The sequence below is a fragment of the Marmota marmota genome, unplaced genomic scaffold, assembly GCF_001458135.2.
Source record: "Marmota marmota marmota unplaced genomic scaffold, marMar, whole genome shotgun sequence".
Taxonomy (NCBI): Eukaryota; Metazoa; Chordata; class Mammalia; order Rodentia; family Sciuridae; genus Marmota; species Marmota marmota.
In genome coordinates, this window is record NW_026000242.1 from 2,992,433 (window position 1) to 3,008,254 (window position 15,822).

Consider the following 15,822-nt stretch of genomic DNA (forward strand, 5'->3'; position numbering starts at 1 on the left):
CTTTGGTAACCTATTGCACTGTCTCTCACATCTTCAGCAAGTATGTTCTTTGTTGTGTTTAATCTGTGTTCTCCTCACTTCGTTTTGTCATTAGCTTAAGACTCCATTTATACTTATACTTTTAGGGGAGGTAGCAGGATACCAGAAACTGCTGCAGTGAAAACTTGAGATATTTGGGTGCACCTTCTGTTTTTCTGAGGTCTGTCAGGTTTCTGTCAGCCATGTAATCTGGAACCATATGAAGGGAGATCAATGAGGGAATATGATGGGACAAGAAGCAAATGCTCATTAAAAGAGTGGAAAATGGGCTCATTCTCTTTAAGCTTCCATTACAGCAAACTAAGAGTGTAGGATAGCATGGAGCTATGGTCCATCTAAGGAAAATGCAAGGCACATGTCTGATAGACATGGGAAATAGGAGCTGAAAACTGTAGTAATGAGATGCTGAAGTTTTGCAATAGTCTTCCCCCACCCCACCCCCATCACTTTGTCTAAACTAAAACCACGTCTAGTATATTTAGCACCTACTGGGCCCTGTTTTCTCTTTCCTCTCTTCTTCCTCTTCTGTGCATGTGACAGTCTTACTAGACAACACTTGTGTTCAAAAGCAGTATTGTGGGAACCCAGCATAGGGGTCCTTTGGCTCAAAAGCCTGGCCCTGATCCTCAGAGTTGCAACCCAAGAACCACCAGCTTGGGGAGTGTGAGGTTTTAAAGCTCTGGTAGAAAGCCTGGTAAAGGGCAGAACTTGAATATGATCCCAGCAGTCAAGACCCAGTGTGCACACTCTTACCTGGAAAGCTTTGTTGTTTCCCAGTTCATTTGTAATCCCCACCCACATTCCTAATCCCCTATCAAAACAGAAGTATCCTGTGAGGACCAATGCTTTTATCAGTGGTATGCAACCATTTTTTTTTCTCTCTTTTAAAGAGCTAGAGCTACATCTTTTATAATTAAAATCTTACGTGGAGTCTCAGTATATAAAACAATGAAAGAAGATGTGTGGTGTTCAAGTGTGAGTAGGAGATCCCAAGCTCTCTTTCTTGTCCTTCTTTTCTCTTGGCTCTCTCCTCTCAGGAAGGTAGATTCTGGAATAACTTTGCAGTTTCCTAGGGTTCTTCAGAGCACACAGTGACCAAGTAAACAGTAATAAAATTGATCTGTTTTATCTTTTAGTTTCTTCCTCTTGTTTTCAACTAAAGGTGCAAAATGAGACCCAGAATAAGTATACTTTGATGGGGACCAGAGCAAAGAACCGGAGCACAGAGCATTACCTAGAAGAGCAGAACTGAGCACAGCATTATTACAGTGGAGCATCCTGGCTAAGGTAAGCCTTATAAAATCATGTACAAGTAAAGGAAAACTAGGCCATCAGTGCCTCAAGTGGTTTAGAAGGAAGGATGAAGTAAGAAAATTGTGAACTCGGCCCACATATTGATACTTTCATGCCCCACCCAGTGCCCTGAACAAACACTCAGGCTCCAGCATTTCTTCATGTTGCTTATGCAATAACCACATGCTCTTTGCACAAGCGAAGAAACAGGAACAAAGTAGTTCTGACTTTTTTTTTTTTTTGCAGAAGGGGGGGGAGATTCTGGGGTTCTGGCCTTTGTTTATGTCTGTAACCATTGTGAACCTACCTTGTAGCAGATGTCTACTGAGAAGATAGGATTGTGAAATTTCCGGAGAAGAGGAAGTTGTTGGCATAAACAACAAGGCCACCCAAGAGATCAGGGCCAGGTGTAAATGTAGAGCTAAACTTTGAGGTGGGAGGAGCTTTCAGCTCTGTGTACTTCCTCAGTTATGCTAGCTGATGGAGGAAGAGCAGAAAAGGACCAAAGCTGTGGGAGGTTGATGTGAATGTAAAGGATGGGAATAGAGATTGAGAAGATTACAGTAGTCAGGCCAGCGGGCTGCTCAGGATGGTGCTGGTATTCCTACTCAGTGCTAGATACAGGAGCTGTGTCAAAGCACCTGCACTGATGTGGGTCAGTGCTAATTTCATGCATATTGTCTGTTTTCCCGTAAGATGTCTTTATTCTTTCTCCTCATTGTATGTGTTTTAGGAGGCTGCAATGCCAACTGCATCACCAGGATCCCTGATACTCCGGCTTCCTATTGCCTGTGGCCAATTGGAAGTGCTGGCAGGAGATCATAGTGTGACATAGAAAGGAAGTCAGGGTAATTCTTCCTCTAGTTCTCTGCCTTACAAGTAGCTACTGGTCAGCCATGTCCCTCTACTGAAGGTCCCAGCTCCTTATGGGCCGTCCTCACTCCTCAATACAGCTACCCTCTCTGGGTTCCAGTAACTAGCTCAGAATTCTGTATTACCCCTGTAAATGTCCCCCACTTGAAAATCCCAATTTTATTAAGCTCTTCTTAAAATATCCAATTGCATGTGCCATCTAAGACCACTTCTGATAGCCAATCAACATCCATCAAACTGACAGCATGATAATTAAGATCATAAAAACTGCCCCCAAGACAAGTTTAAGTACTGACCCAGACTTTGTCCTATAATTTTATTAGTATGAATTGTTACAAAGGGGACTTTCAAAAGTCCCCTCTCCCGCTTTGGTGGTACTGGAGATTGAACCCAAGACTTCTCATGTGCTAGGCAAGTATTCTACCACTGAGCCACATCATCAGCCCTTAATTTTTTCTGTGTCCTATACTTCCAGTTTGAATAAGTTCCCTTCAGATGAATAGTAATACCTGGGTAATACCCTTGTTAAATATGTATAGGTGTTAGATATATGCTTGCTTTTTCACTCAATTGTGCAAAGATGTAAAACTAAAACTGTACTAAAGCTGTAAATTATTAAGAGTAACTAAATATTAATAGATTATAGTGCAGTAATTCAGAGTACAAGCTTGCTGTCAGACAGATAGGCACTGAAATCTTAACTGTGGGCTTTGAAAAGTTACTTAATCTCTCCAAGCCTTGGTTTTTCTCTTCCATAAATAGTTGTATAATTGGGATCAATAGAAAAATTTGCCCCTGGAGATCAAATTTTTTCAATTGATTATTCTATTCTTCTAGTCTATATTCTTGTCTTATGGTCTACAGATGTCAGAGAGAAAGCAGCTACATACAGCTATTACTAGAATTTCTACTCTATTATAGTTAATATGTACAATTCATGTCAAAAGGTATGCAAGCATTACTACGAACAGCATCGGATACAGCTTGGTGGTCCAGGTTATTACTTGCAAATCCACAAGTCCTGTTTTAGCCACAAAATCAAGTATCGTTGCAGCTGTTCTCCCAAGAGGGAAATATGGGGTTTTGGTATCATAGATACCACTCATCAACTAGCTATTAGTTATTTGGAAATTGTTAGCAACCGTTTTGCCCAAAATTTACTGCCTATTTTGCAATGCGTAATTCAGACTTGCTGTACATTCTTTCCAATTTATGATCTATGTATAATAATTTTCAGCCTCTTTTTAATTTTCAACATACTCAGTTTAGCAATTCATGTCACTTCTTACATTGAGTCATATTAGAGCAAATGTAAAGCAAGGTCCAAGACCATGGGAAGAGTTTATCCAGATATATTAAACTCATTTTTGACTGAGTTTATATGGTACAATTAATATGGAAATAATGCTTCAATTCTTTTTTAATGCATATCTCAAAACACATTTCTGGTAACTAATATGATACTTTGACTTTGGGTTTTAGTATAACCTTTCAAGGGCAAATTCTTCAATTGAGTACACCTGACAGACAACTTAATCCGATAACCGTAACTACTTTAGTGTGTTGTGAAAGCTAAATGAGGTTTATTTATAAAGTAGGAATACAGTAAGGATTTGAAAAATGTTAACTGTCATCATTGCTATTAGTTTTAATTTGAAATCCTCCAATGACATGACGATGAACATCTTTTCGTGTGCTTATTAGCTAACTGTCTACTTTGGTGAGGTATCCATTCAGATCTTTTGCCCATTTTTCAATTGGGTTGTTAATTTTCTTATCGCTAAGTTTTAAGTATTCTTGGTAGCTTATGGATAATGGTCTTTTATCAGATATGTCATTTACAGATATTTGCTGCTAGTCTGTGCCTTATTTTCTCATTTTTTAAATATTATTGCTATTTTGATACTAAAGTGTTATTAAAATGATGGATATATACTAACAAGAACCAATAAAATAAACTCTAAAAAAATTAAAATCATTACACATTCTAGTGAATTATCTCATACAGTTGTTGTGGGGATTACATGAGTTAATATTTCCAAAATACTTAGGAAGCTACTATAGTAAAAAATTATGTGTTAATTAATACACAAGTATTATTTAAGTACAAATACCTAGGAATAATTCACTTTCTTTCTCCATATCTTTTTATTATATGACTTCTAACTTCATCCTGAAATTTTTTTTCCTAGGTTTATAGACCTTCCTAAGCACATACATAATTAAGTTCTGACTTTTTGCATCAGGTCAGTTTACAGTCAAAAGTTATTTCAAGTTCTTGAATATTTATTCCTCACTATGTTAGCCAACATTTCTTCACTATAACAAAATATCCAAGAAAATCAACTTAAAGGAGGAAAGATTTATTTTCACTCAGAGTTTCAGAGATTTCAGTCCATGGTCACTTGGCCCTGCTGCCTTGGGCCTTTAGTGACGCAGAATATGGTAGAGCAAAGGTGCTCGCTGTGGTGGTCAAGAAGCAAAGCAAGAGAGACAGAGTGAGGAAGGGGCTGGGGACCAGATATACCCTTCCAGGCACACCCCCAGTGACTGACTTTCTCCAATAGGCCCCATCTCCTACAATTTCTACCACCTCCCAATGATTCATTCAATTATGAACACATCACAGGATACATCCATTGATGAGGTCAGGTCCCTCATCAATGTCCCTCATCAGTTCCGTAAAGCCTGCTCTGATAATTACTGCGCTGAAGATTAAGCCTTAACACATTAGCCTTTGGGGGACATTCCAAATCCAAACCACAATACCCACACTCTTAAATGAGATCATATATATCTTTTTTAGAGCATGTTAATTATACATAGCAGTTGGGTTAATTTTGACAAAATCATACATGCAAGGAATTTGATTTCAAGCCCTATCCCCCCATATATCTTTCTACCACTATGGTAGAACAATTGGACCTGCTTTCCAACCCAACTTCTCACCTTGACCCCCACCCCAGTGACATAAATCCGGAAAACAAGTGATTGGGAAGAAATGACTGGAACTGGAGCAGTTGATTCTCCATTAATTTAGGGATTTATGTGCATTAAATTTGGAGATAACTCAGAATAGTGAAGGGATAAATGCTTTATTTAAAACAATGATCCAGAGTTCCTGCTCTCCAGGTGTCAAATTTATGATAATGGGGAATATGAAATTTCTTATTTAGACGAGGCAAGTGTTTTCATGACTAAACTCATCTTTGATTTTGTGGCTTGTGTTCCAGTACACAGGCGAAGGTGCCCGAGGCCCAGAGTAGATATTGTTGTCTTACCCCTCCCTTCCCCTGTCCTCTGGATAGAAGCTTAAAGTGCCTCTTTTCATGCAGGAGCCAACAGACCCCAACACCAGAGCCTTTTAGTCATAGCTGAGAGCAGAAATTCTGAATATGTGAGTAAATCTGCTGATACCCTCTGAAGTCTGAGGATGTAAATGTTACTTATACAAGAAAAAAACTCAAGGGGTCTGAAATTTGACTATTTCTTTCGAGAAAAGGGTAGATTCTAAGAGAAAAGGTGTTTGGTGGGGATGGGGGTTAGAGGAGAAGGCTAATAAAAATGAGAGAGAAGAAGCTGGTACCAAGGGAATGTCCGTGAGGGATGCTCTCTAAAAGGCTCCGTGAAAAGATCCAGCTCCTTATCTATGGTACAAACAAACAAATTCTAGAACAGGCACCTTGCTTGATTTCTCCCAGGCTCTTCCCTCTAAATTAGCAAGGAGTCTTTTGGATGTAAATGATAGAGATGAAAACTAGCCAAAGTGTTAAAGGGAAATTGTAGGTTTAAATAAACAGGAAGACTAAGAGGTGAACTGATTTCAGGTTAGCTGGATCCAGCGGTTCGAATTATAACATTAGGACTTTGTTTTCTCTGACATCTCTTAGTTCTACAGACAGCTAATTATGTTGATTTCAGTCAGAATTCCTCCATGTGATATCAAAGGTAATCACTAGATATCCCTAGCTTGTGCCATCCTTCAAGATAAAGAGAAAACAGAGAACCTTTTCTCCCCAGCATGTCATTCAGTTGATATCAGTCTCTGCAGAGGACCCTGATGAGACTGTGTCCATCTCTCTGGATCCAGGAGGATGAGATATTTTGACTAGTCAACTAGAGATTTATGCCTACAAGAACCACATGGTATGGGGAGAGACCTTTCCCAGGTATGCATGGCAATCTCAATTCCGTAATTCTGATTAGAATACTTCTCTAAACTATGAAATGAACTTATTTTTACTCCCATGGTGTATTTGATGCCACCTCAGGCATCAAGGACAGGCCAAGGATCTTCCTCTCAGAACTCTTTCCCTCATGGTGGATCAGCAGGTGATGCTTTGCCTAGATATTGAAATCGAGATTTAAAACCTTGGAAGGTTACTGGGCTGCACCACCGCCCCAACTTTCCTTCCTACCTCCCTAGCTGGTCACTAAGGCCACATCTGTGACACAGGAAAAGAAAGCATCTGGCACAGATTATATCAGTACACTAACCACATTTATTCTTTCCTACTCTCACTTCACCAATCTGTTTTTGACTCCACTGGGGTCAAACCAAGAAGACAGACAGAAAAGAGATCATGCCATATTAGTCATATAATTCCTCTGTGAAAACTTGATGATGACCTCTTATATTTCAGTGAAGCTTTTTTTTTTTTTTGACAGCTGGCTTTTAAAAGTCGTCTACTAGATAGTTTCAATTTAATGACCAATTTCTTTTTAATAACCTTTCCAGGCCCCCTGGAGTTTTGGTCATTGAAATAGAACATAATAGAATTTTCTCAAGAAATAAAAGATGATTTTTTAAATATAGCTTCTCACATTTAAACACATTTGCCTATGTGGTCCATCTGAAAAGCTAGAACTAATGAAATGACATTCTCATTTTCTTATTTTCAGAGTCTTCTCCTCCACCTTATGCATCTTTCAAAACCCTAATCTAAAATTATTCCTTCCAGGAAGTCTTCATTGATTAATTACTCCCAGGTCTGATGACTTATTTTCTCATCATATAAATAACAGCAGTGGATTATGTTCACCTTTTCTGAGTTCCTAAGTGGATTTGAAATTTCATGAGTCTTGGGATTTGAATGTATCCTTTGCACCCCCAATTTCTTAGGCAGGCGTCTTCTTTCCTTTTTCTATAGAACCTTCCCTTTCCTTGCCCCTCATTTCTTTGCTTTAAGAAAAGACAAAAGAGAAACTTATTTATTGGTGTAGTGAGGATATCCTGAGCTCCAGAAATTGCCAGAGCCTAGGTGAAAGTCCAGCTTTATTTACTGACTGCATGGGAGTTAGTTAAAAGCTTGATTTCTGACATAAAGAAGATTCTTGAGGCTTTGTCTGAGAGTTAAATAAGATGTGTTCAAAAGCATGTAAGGATGTTTATAGATCTTTTGGAAAGTCCTTTTTTTTGCTTAGTGATATGATCATAGAAGATACTGAGTCCATGGAATATCTTTCTCACTTGTTGTTGATATCTAAAATTCTTTTCCAGAAGACAAAACTTGTTATGCAAATTAGAAGTAAGATTAAAGTTGCCAATAATCTTGAGGCAAGTAATAATGAACTTAAATATGTTAACTCTGCCACATACATTAAATACCTGGCCCAGCACCCCATCAAGTTTCCTTCCTTTGCCTGTGATTGAGAACGTTAATTGGCCATCCCTTACCTGCGACTGACAGCTTTATTTGTTATCCCCCCCTCAGCCTGTGATGTGCCTCAGAACTCTCTACACAGGATGCTTGACAGACATTACCAATCGTAGTGTGAGAGGTGATATTAAGCCCTTATTGTTCCACCTATGTTAAGACATTCAACATGGACACTGGTTACTTTTCAAAGAGCAGGATTTGATTTAAGGGTAAGAGGTACATTAGAGGAAAACAATAAGACAGCAATTATTTCTGGGTGAGGAGATGAGAAAGGGCACCAGGAGAGAAAAGATGTAACTTCTCTAGGCTGACACATTTTCTAAGCTGCAACCATTATGCACAAATGTATTCCTCCATGACTGAACTGAAAGGATTGCCTTATGGACATGTTACTTGTTGACCTAGTTCCATTTTCTTATCTTCATTGTCTTCCTTTCTTCATCAACTTTGATCCATTTCTTTGTTCCAAAATCCATGTGTCTAATTCCCCTATTTTTGAGAGGAAATAGGGATTAGGTTATGTTTAAGGTCAACTATGACTCTAGACCCTTGATTCCATGTCCCTGACTAAGTTTTTCTTCTTCATTCAACCCTCAACTTCTGGGTTAACACATCCACAGTCAGGTTCCCCAGTAATGACCCAATTATTGGCAAGTCTGTGAACTGTCATCTTACCTGATTGCATAGACTCCTATCACTAGATACAGTCAGGTCAATGATGGGATTAAACATAGGCTGGAATTGTAAGGTTCACTGTTTTATCTTGACACTTATAAGCCTGCACAAGGCCATTCACAAAGTGATAGTCAAATACATTGAGGTCAACTCAAAGTCACTTATTAGTGCCTAAAGTTAGTATAATCTTTTATTATAATTATAACACACTAAAGCCAAGCTGGATTTCTAAGCTTATCAATTCTCTTTTCTGAACTTTGGTTTTCTACTCTAACCAAAAAGGAGGACTGAAGTATTATGGTAAACTCCAGGGCCTCTGCTGGTTCTCACATTCCATGCTTCTTTGGAAACAACGGAGAGACTATTAGTAGAGAGCAGTGTAGGGCTTTGGAGCTAGGAGAAGCAGAGTTTGGGAGCTAGAACAGTTTTGCCTGGTTCTTGCCAGATTCAGGAGGCGCTCTTCTCACCATAATTAACACTTTTACTCAGAAAATCTGAAATCTGATATGCTCCAAAATCTGAAACTTTTTGAGTGCCACAGTGACACCATGAGTAAAAAATGCCACATCATAAAACTCTGCTTTATGTATAAAATAATTAAGGCTATTACATAAAATTATCACTGTGCTAGGGCAGAGGGGATCAAGTATCATGGAGCCTTATATGGTCCTTGTAGGAAATTTGAATCTGACCAAGAGAGCGATGGAAGCCACTGGATTGTGTCTCCCTACCAAAGAGTTCCATTTGGATTCTCTATTCCTATTAAATGAGGAAAGGTTTCATCCTTAGCCAGTTTGCTGCAAATATAATAAACAGATCAGCACCTCACACCTATTAGGATGACTGCCATTTTTTAAAAAAATCCATAAAATGAGCAAATACGTGTTGCAGAGGATGAGGAGAAATTGGAAACTTTGTGCACTGTGTGTGGGAATGTAAAATAGTGCAACTGCTGTGGAAAACAAGATGGAGTTGCCTCAAAAAATTGAAAATAAAATCTTACATAATCCAGGAATTCCACATCTGAGTATGTGTTCCAAAAAATATTGAAAGTAAAGTCTTGAAGAGATAAGTGTATTTCCATGTTCATGGTAGCATTATTCATAATATTCAAGGGGTGGAAGCAACCCAAATCATGACTGATGGATGCATAGATAAGCAAAGTGTGACACCTACAAACAATGGACTATTACTCAGCCTTAAAAAGAAAGGAAATTCCTTCACAAGCTACCAACTTGATAAACCTTTAGGTCATGCTAACTGAAATAAGTCACACACAAACAAAAATACTCTATGATTCCACTTAAGTTGGATATTTAAAAGTATTCAAGTTCATGGAAAGATAAATAGAATGAATAGTGGTTTCCAGAGGCTTTGGGGAGGAAGGGATGGGGAATTGTTCAGTGGGTAGACGGTTTCTGTTTTGTGAGATGAAAAAGTTCTGGAGACTGGTGGCATAGCAGTGTACATACACTTAACATTGCTGAACTGAACATGCTTAGGTGGTAGGATTTATGTTGTGTGTATTTTACCACAATAAAATAAATCTTGTTATTTACAACTCTTTCTGTTTGTTTGTTTTAATATCTTTTAGATGTTAATGGACCTCTATTTATTCATTTACTTATAGGTGGTGCTGAGACTTGAACCCAGTGCCTCACACATGCTAGGCAAGTGCTCTACCACTGAGCCACAACCCCAGTCCTATTTGTAACTCTTGATGTGCTTAAATCAAGATCCTCTCAACAGCATGTAATTCAAATGCTAGTTAGTGGGGGGGAAAAGGAAGCAGATCAAGGATAAGATGATGAAATTAGAATATGTACATGTCAAAACATACAAAAACTGCCTGAACCAAAAAATATATAGATATCTCTGGCTAGGATGCTGCTCAGTGGTAAAGTGCTTGCCTAGCATGTGTGAATTCCTGGTTCAATCCTCAGTGCAGAGGAGGAGGAGGAGGAAGAGGAGAAAAACCTCTTACCAAGACATTTCACAACCTAGCAACCGGAATTTAGTATCTACAATTGGCAAATTCTGCTATTGCAGGGGGTGCAGAATATATCTCTCAAGATTTCTCAACTATGAAAAATCTTATCTATCCATCCAACCAAGACACCCCCAAGACACTTCTTCGTCTCCTCCCTCTCTGGGTTAAAAAAAAAAAAGAAAAGAAAAAACCCATCTCTACCTAAACTGGATATGTGGCGCATGCTTATAATTCCAGTTACTCAGGAGACTAAGGCAGGAGGATTTCAAATTCGAGGCCAGCCTGGGAAGCTTGGAGAGACCCTGTTTCAAAATCAAAAATAGATGGCCTGGAGATGTAGTTTAGTGGAAGAACAACTTGCCTAGCCAGTGGGTTGAATCCCCACTGCTGAAATAAACCATCTCTTCTTTCCCTTTGTTCTTAACATAATTTTTTCTGTGCTGTGCTTAAAATAGGGTTGCTATGCTCAGGCATTTCTGATCCATGTTTCTCTGGCCTCTGAGACCTTGAGAATGGAGACTGGTTGATTCTTGGTAGAGCTGTTGCTTGACTTGAAGTTCATTGCTCCTTGGCACCATCCTTACCAGGCAGAAGGCCCCACCCCCACTCAGCTGCCATTGGGCAAGGATTCAATTCTCCATACTCCGGGTAATCCTCAAGTAAAACCTAGAATATCTTCAGACCATTGCCCAATCTCTTAGAGATACATTTCCACTCTAGTTATCATGGTTAATGTCTGAGCTTTAATGTTCCCTCCTGAGCTATGTTTCATCTAGCTAAGTCAGGCTTTAGTGATAATTAGAAAAGAGGTGACCGACATGGGGATTTTATTCCCTGGCTTAGTTGTTGGAGATATTTTTTTTTCCTGCTAATTTATATGACAAATCTGGGAGGCACTGTTGACTAGAATAATTTATTTTATGGAGGTGAGAGGTTATTTTTAAAAATTTTTCCATTGAGCTTCCTGACCTGTTACATAAAGTCAGAAAAATTTGATAGCATTGTTTAAGCATCCTCATAGAATCTATGTTAAACACTAACAATCAAGTCCACGTGGATACAATCTGTGTCCTCTGAATATTTATATTCCAAAGCTGACAGTCACAAAACACGTTTAACATAAAACATGAAATATGTGCATGAGTTATAATGACTAATGCACAACTGCTTCCTAACTAAAGTTTTAGAAACTAAAACAATTGCTTCCTAACTAAAGTTTTAGAAACTAAGTGTTCAGCCTCCCCTTCTCCCAGACCAAAGAAATACATTGAAATGTCCAGGTGCTCAGTCACTGGTCCCAGTAAGAGTGAGAACATTCAGTGGCTGCTTCTTAGTTCTCCAACACATTTTACTTTGGACTCCCCTCCTTAGTTAAGGGTAGCTTGATGCTTTCATTCAATATTAGGTTTCACCTGGCTACAATGTGTTATGCAACTTCATCTTTTTCACAGCATGCATTCATAGAGCCCAGGCTTACTCTTCAGACATCCTTGAGGAAGCTCCTCCATGATGCCAAAAGGCAATCTGGTTTGCAGTTGGTACCTGCACACATCTGTCCATCTCTCAGGAGAACTGTAACCACAACCTGAGTCCCTCCATCTTTCCATATTGCCAGTGGGAATGGATTTAAACAACTTAATCCTGCATTTTACAGGTCAACTAGCATTTATCTGCGCAATTAACAAACCTAGCTCCCTGCTGTGCTAAGCCTTTCAAAAATCACACAAAGCTGGGACCTAGAAATTGCTAATCCTACTTCCACCCCCTGGCATGGAGTTTGGTATGGTGGTCACTTTGCATGGGTTTATCCTTCAGAGTGCAAGAGGAAAATCATTCTGGATTTCAGGGAGGAAAAAGAAACAGGTGGGGGAAGAGACAACTGCCTTTGGCGCATCCACTAAAGAAAGACCGGAGGCTGCCAATGTCAGCTCTAGAGGAAAATGGGCTGAAAGCAGAGAGAGGGAGATTTCAATCCTGTGTCAGCTGAAATCTCAAATGCAAGCATCCATTTGGACACTAGTGTGGAAATTATTTTTATGTACCTGAGACTTTGAAAATGCAATATCAGTCAGACTTGGACTTGGGGCAAAGGGATTCAAATGAAAGATTATCCATTATTACAGCAATATTTGGGGGAGGGAGGAGGCACAACAATATGTTCCCCATATGGAGGCTTTTTCTCTTCCTCATAACCGATCTTTCAAAATCCTGTTTGTAGGGATTTTGCAAACTGGCTGAGGAAGAACGCCTCATTTTGTTTTACTCTGCCGTCAACTCACACTCTGAGAAAAGAAACAGTGCTTTAACTAGTTTGACATTAACTAATTTATTTTACTTTACTTATTCATAGATGTCAGTACCTTCATATATGTCTTATCTCCCCAGTGGGTTGTAAGTGTGAGAAAGGCAGTAGCTTATGATGGTGACAGCTCTCCTGGAGTAATGCCCATCAGACAGTATGCAAATGAGAAGTGGCTGTCAGTCACCTGGGGCTGATATGCACTCTTTCCCAAGGTGCTGCCATTTCTTGGCTGATTTTGGGACTTTGGTAGGGAGAATTTTCTAGCTCTTTCCATTAACTATATTTACTATAGAAATGTTTCATGAATCACTCCAAAATCAGTTTGGATACTTTCTTCTTTCTTTTTTTTTTTAAAAAAAGGCCTCAGTAATGAGGCATAATTTACATATAATAAAATTCATGAATATTAAGTGTACATACCCAATTTATTAACAATTTTGAGTAAAGATACAGAATTATGCAGCCATTACCACTGTCCAATTTTAGAACATCTCCAGTACCTTTTCCCACTTTTCACCCCAGGAAATGACCAATCTACTTTGTCTCTAAAGATTTGCTTTTTCTGGATGTTTCACATAAATGGAATCCTGTAATATATGATCTTTTGTGTCTGGCTTCTTCCACTTAGCATAATTTTGTTTGTTTGTTTGTTTTTGCAGTGCTGGAGATTGAACCCAGGGCCTTGGCAAGGTAGGCAAGGACTCTACCACTAAGCTACATCCCCTGCTAGCATGTTTTTAAAGTTCATGTACATGATGACATGTATCAATGCTTCATTACTTATTATGGCTGAATAATATTCCTCTATATGTCTAGACCACATTTTGTATATCCATTCATCAGATGAAGAACACTGGGGTTGTTTCCAGTTTGGGATTATGATGATAAAGTTGTTTCTACCAGTCACATAGAAGATTTTGTGTGGACTGCATTTCTTTCAGAAAATGTATTCCTCAATTCTATCTTGTAATAGCTTTACACATCAAGCATCTTCAAAAGAATATAGCTTAGGCTCTGAAGGTTAAGCCCCCCAAAAAAAGATTTTTTAGAAATACTTTCTACACAGATAACACCATTGAATTAAGAATACCGTCTCCCAAAGTAAGTGCTCTGAAGAAGACAATATTCCTTAGGCACACAGAAATACCCACCCACACATACACACAGGTATACTGGATGTAAAATGGTTCATCTTATATGTGCAGTTCATCTTAAATTACACCACTCCTGGAATCCACAATAGCCAATGCCTTGCAGGTAGTTAGCTGCTTGATAAACACTTGCTGATTGATTTTTAAAATGTCCACTGAGGTTCCTTTTGGAAAATAAAATACCAAAAGGTTCAATGTTCAACAGATTTTTTTTTTTCATTTTGTGTAAATAGCTGAAGTCCTCTGAGAGAACATGAGGAGCCTTCCAAAAGGCCCCAGGTCAAAATTACCTATTGGGTGCCTTTCGATCTCCCTTTAGCTCAGGAGGCACAAGTCAAAGCAATTGCTTGGAGGCTTGGGGTGCAGGAAGCATTGTGGTGGACCAGTTGCGGTACTTGGTGGCCCTGCATTATGCCTTCCTGAGAAGCAGTTATAGGCCCCCAGCTTCTCCTGGCAAGCCCTGCCTCCCCACCAGGTTCTAGGGCATGTTTTTTAGAAGGTTGATTAGCCTGGATCCTACACTGGCGAACTTCGTCACAGTCTCTCCCTCGCTTTCTGCTCCAAGCCTGTGTGGTTAGATTTCGTCCGTTAACTTAAAGGACTGCAGCCACAAGGAAACCAGACCCGTCTGTGGCCCGGCTTGCTGACATCTTAGCCAACATATGGGCTCTGGGCAGCCACTAATGCCTCCATGCTGTGGTTTGCGGGCTCTGGGGCAGCCCTCAATGAGAGCCCATCTTTAATTGGGCAAATAAACTGTCCTCTTTCAGTTTTCCCCAGTGCTTAAGGAAACAACGCAGCAGAAACGCAGCCCTGGTGTCCTCCCACAGCGCATGCTCCATGTCTCTCCTGACCTCTTCCCTGGGGCTGCGGCCCAGGGCGGGAACCACCAGGCCTACCACCTCAACAACCATGTAGCCACAAGTAGTTTCTGTTTTAGTTTTCAAAGCACATATTCATGCATATATTAACTCATGCTATTAATGCAGGTTTCAGAATCTATTGTAAAATGTAATTCTTTTCCACAAAACATTCAATTTCATTCTTAGTAGATGTCAATTAAAAAGTCAATACACTCAACACTGTCCCCTCTATTCTTACTTTCCCTTTCCACCGTGTTGATTACCTATGATCAATTGTGGTTTGAAAAAAACTACATGGAAAATTTCAGAAATAAAATAATTTGTAAGTTTTAAATTGTGTGTTGTTCTGAGTAGCAGGATGAACTCTCCCACCGTCCTTCTGTATCCCACCGGGGTGTAAATCATCCCATTGTCAAAAAGATTTTCTGAAGGAAAAAGAAATCACGTTCATATAACTTTTATTACAGTGTACTATTTTGTTATTAGTTATTGTGGTTAATTTCTTGCTGTGCCTAATTTATGAATTCATCTTTATGGAAGAAGTGTATGTAGAGGAAAGAACAGTAGGTCGGGTTGGGTATTATCCAGAGTTTCAAGTATCCACTAGGGGCTTGGACCACATCCCCATGGGTTATGGGGGCAACCGTATATATGCTACTCATTAGTCCAGTAAATGTCTGTACCTGGCATTGTGGCTGTCCCATCAACTCTATTCTTACAGAACTGTAGTGCTCTGTACTTTCCTTTCCCTTTGAATAATAATCCTCAGTGTCTTTCTTTGAATTTTTGTAATCTAAATGGCACTTTCCTCTTCTTACCCAATTATGACTTCCTGGTCCAGGGATAGGCAATGACCCAATTTGGCCAATCAGAGCCCTTTCAGGTAAATTTTCCAACTGCTCTCTGATTACTATGTTCTTTTACTTGCTAAAGCAAGTCCTAGATGGGTTTTGTCACTCTCAACAAAAAGTTTTGA

At 39.3% G+C, this 15,822-nt stretch overlaps 1 long non-coding RNA gene across 1 annotated transcript in view; it reads left to right on the plus strand.

The window, feature by feature from the left end:
* The window catches only part of LOC125613973, a 38,733-nt gene extending 23,537 nt beyond the window's left edge, over positions 1 to 15,196 (plus strand). Inside the window, exons 2-4 of the long non-coding RNA XR_007344620.1 lie at positions 1,202 to 1,326; positions 13,492 to 13,522; positions 14,754 to 15,196. This is a non-coding gene — a long non-coding RNA (uncharacterized LOC125613973). The remainder of the gene's footprint in view (positions 1 to 1,201; positions 1,327 to 13,491; positions 13,523 to 14,753) is intronic.
* Positions 15,197 to 15,822: the final 626 nt, after the last annotated feature.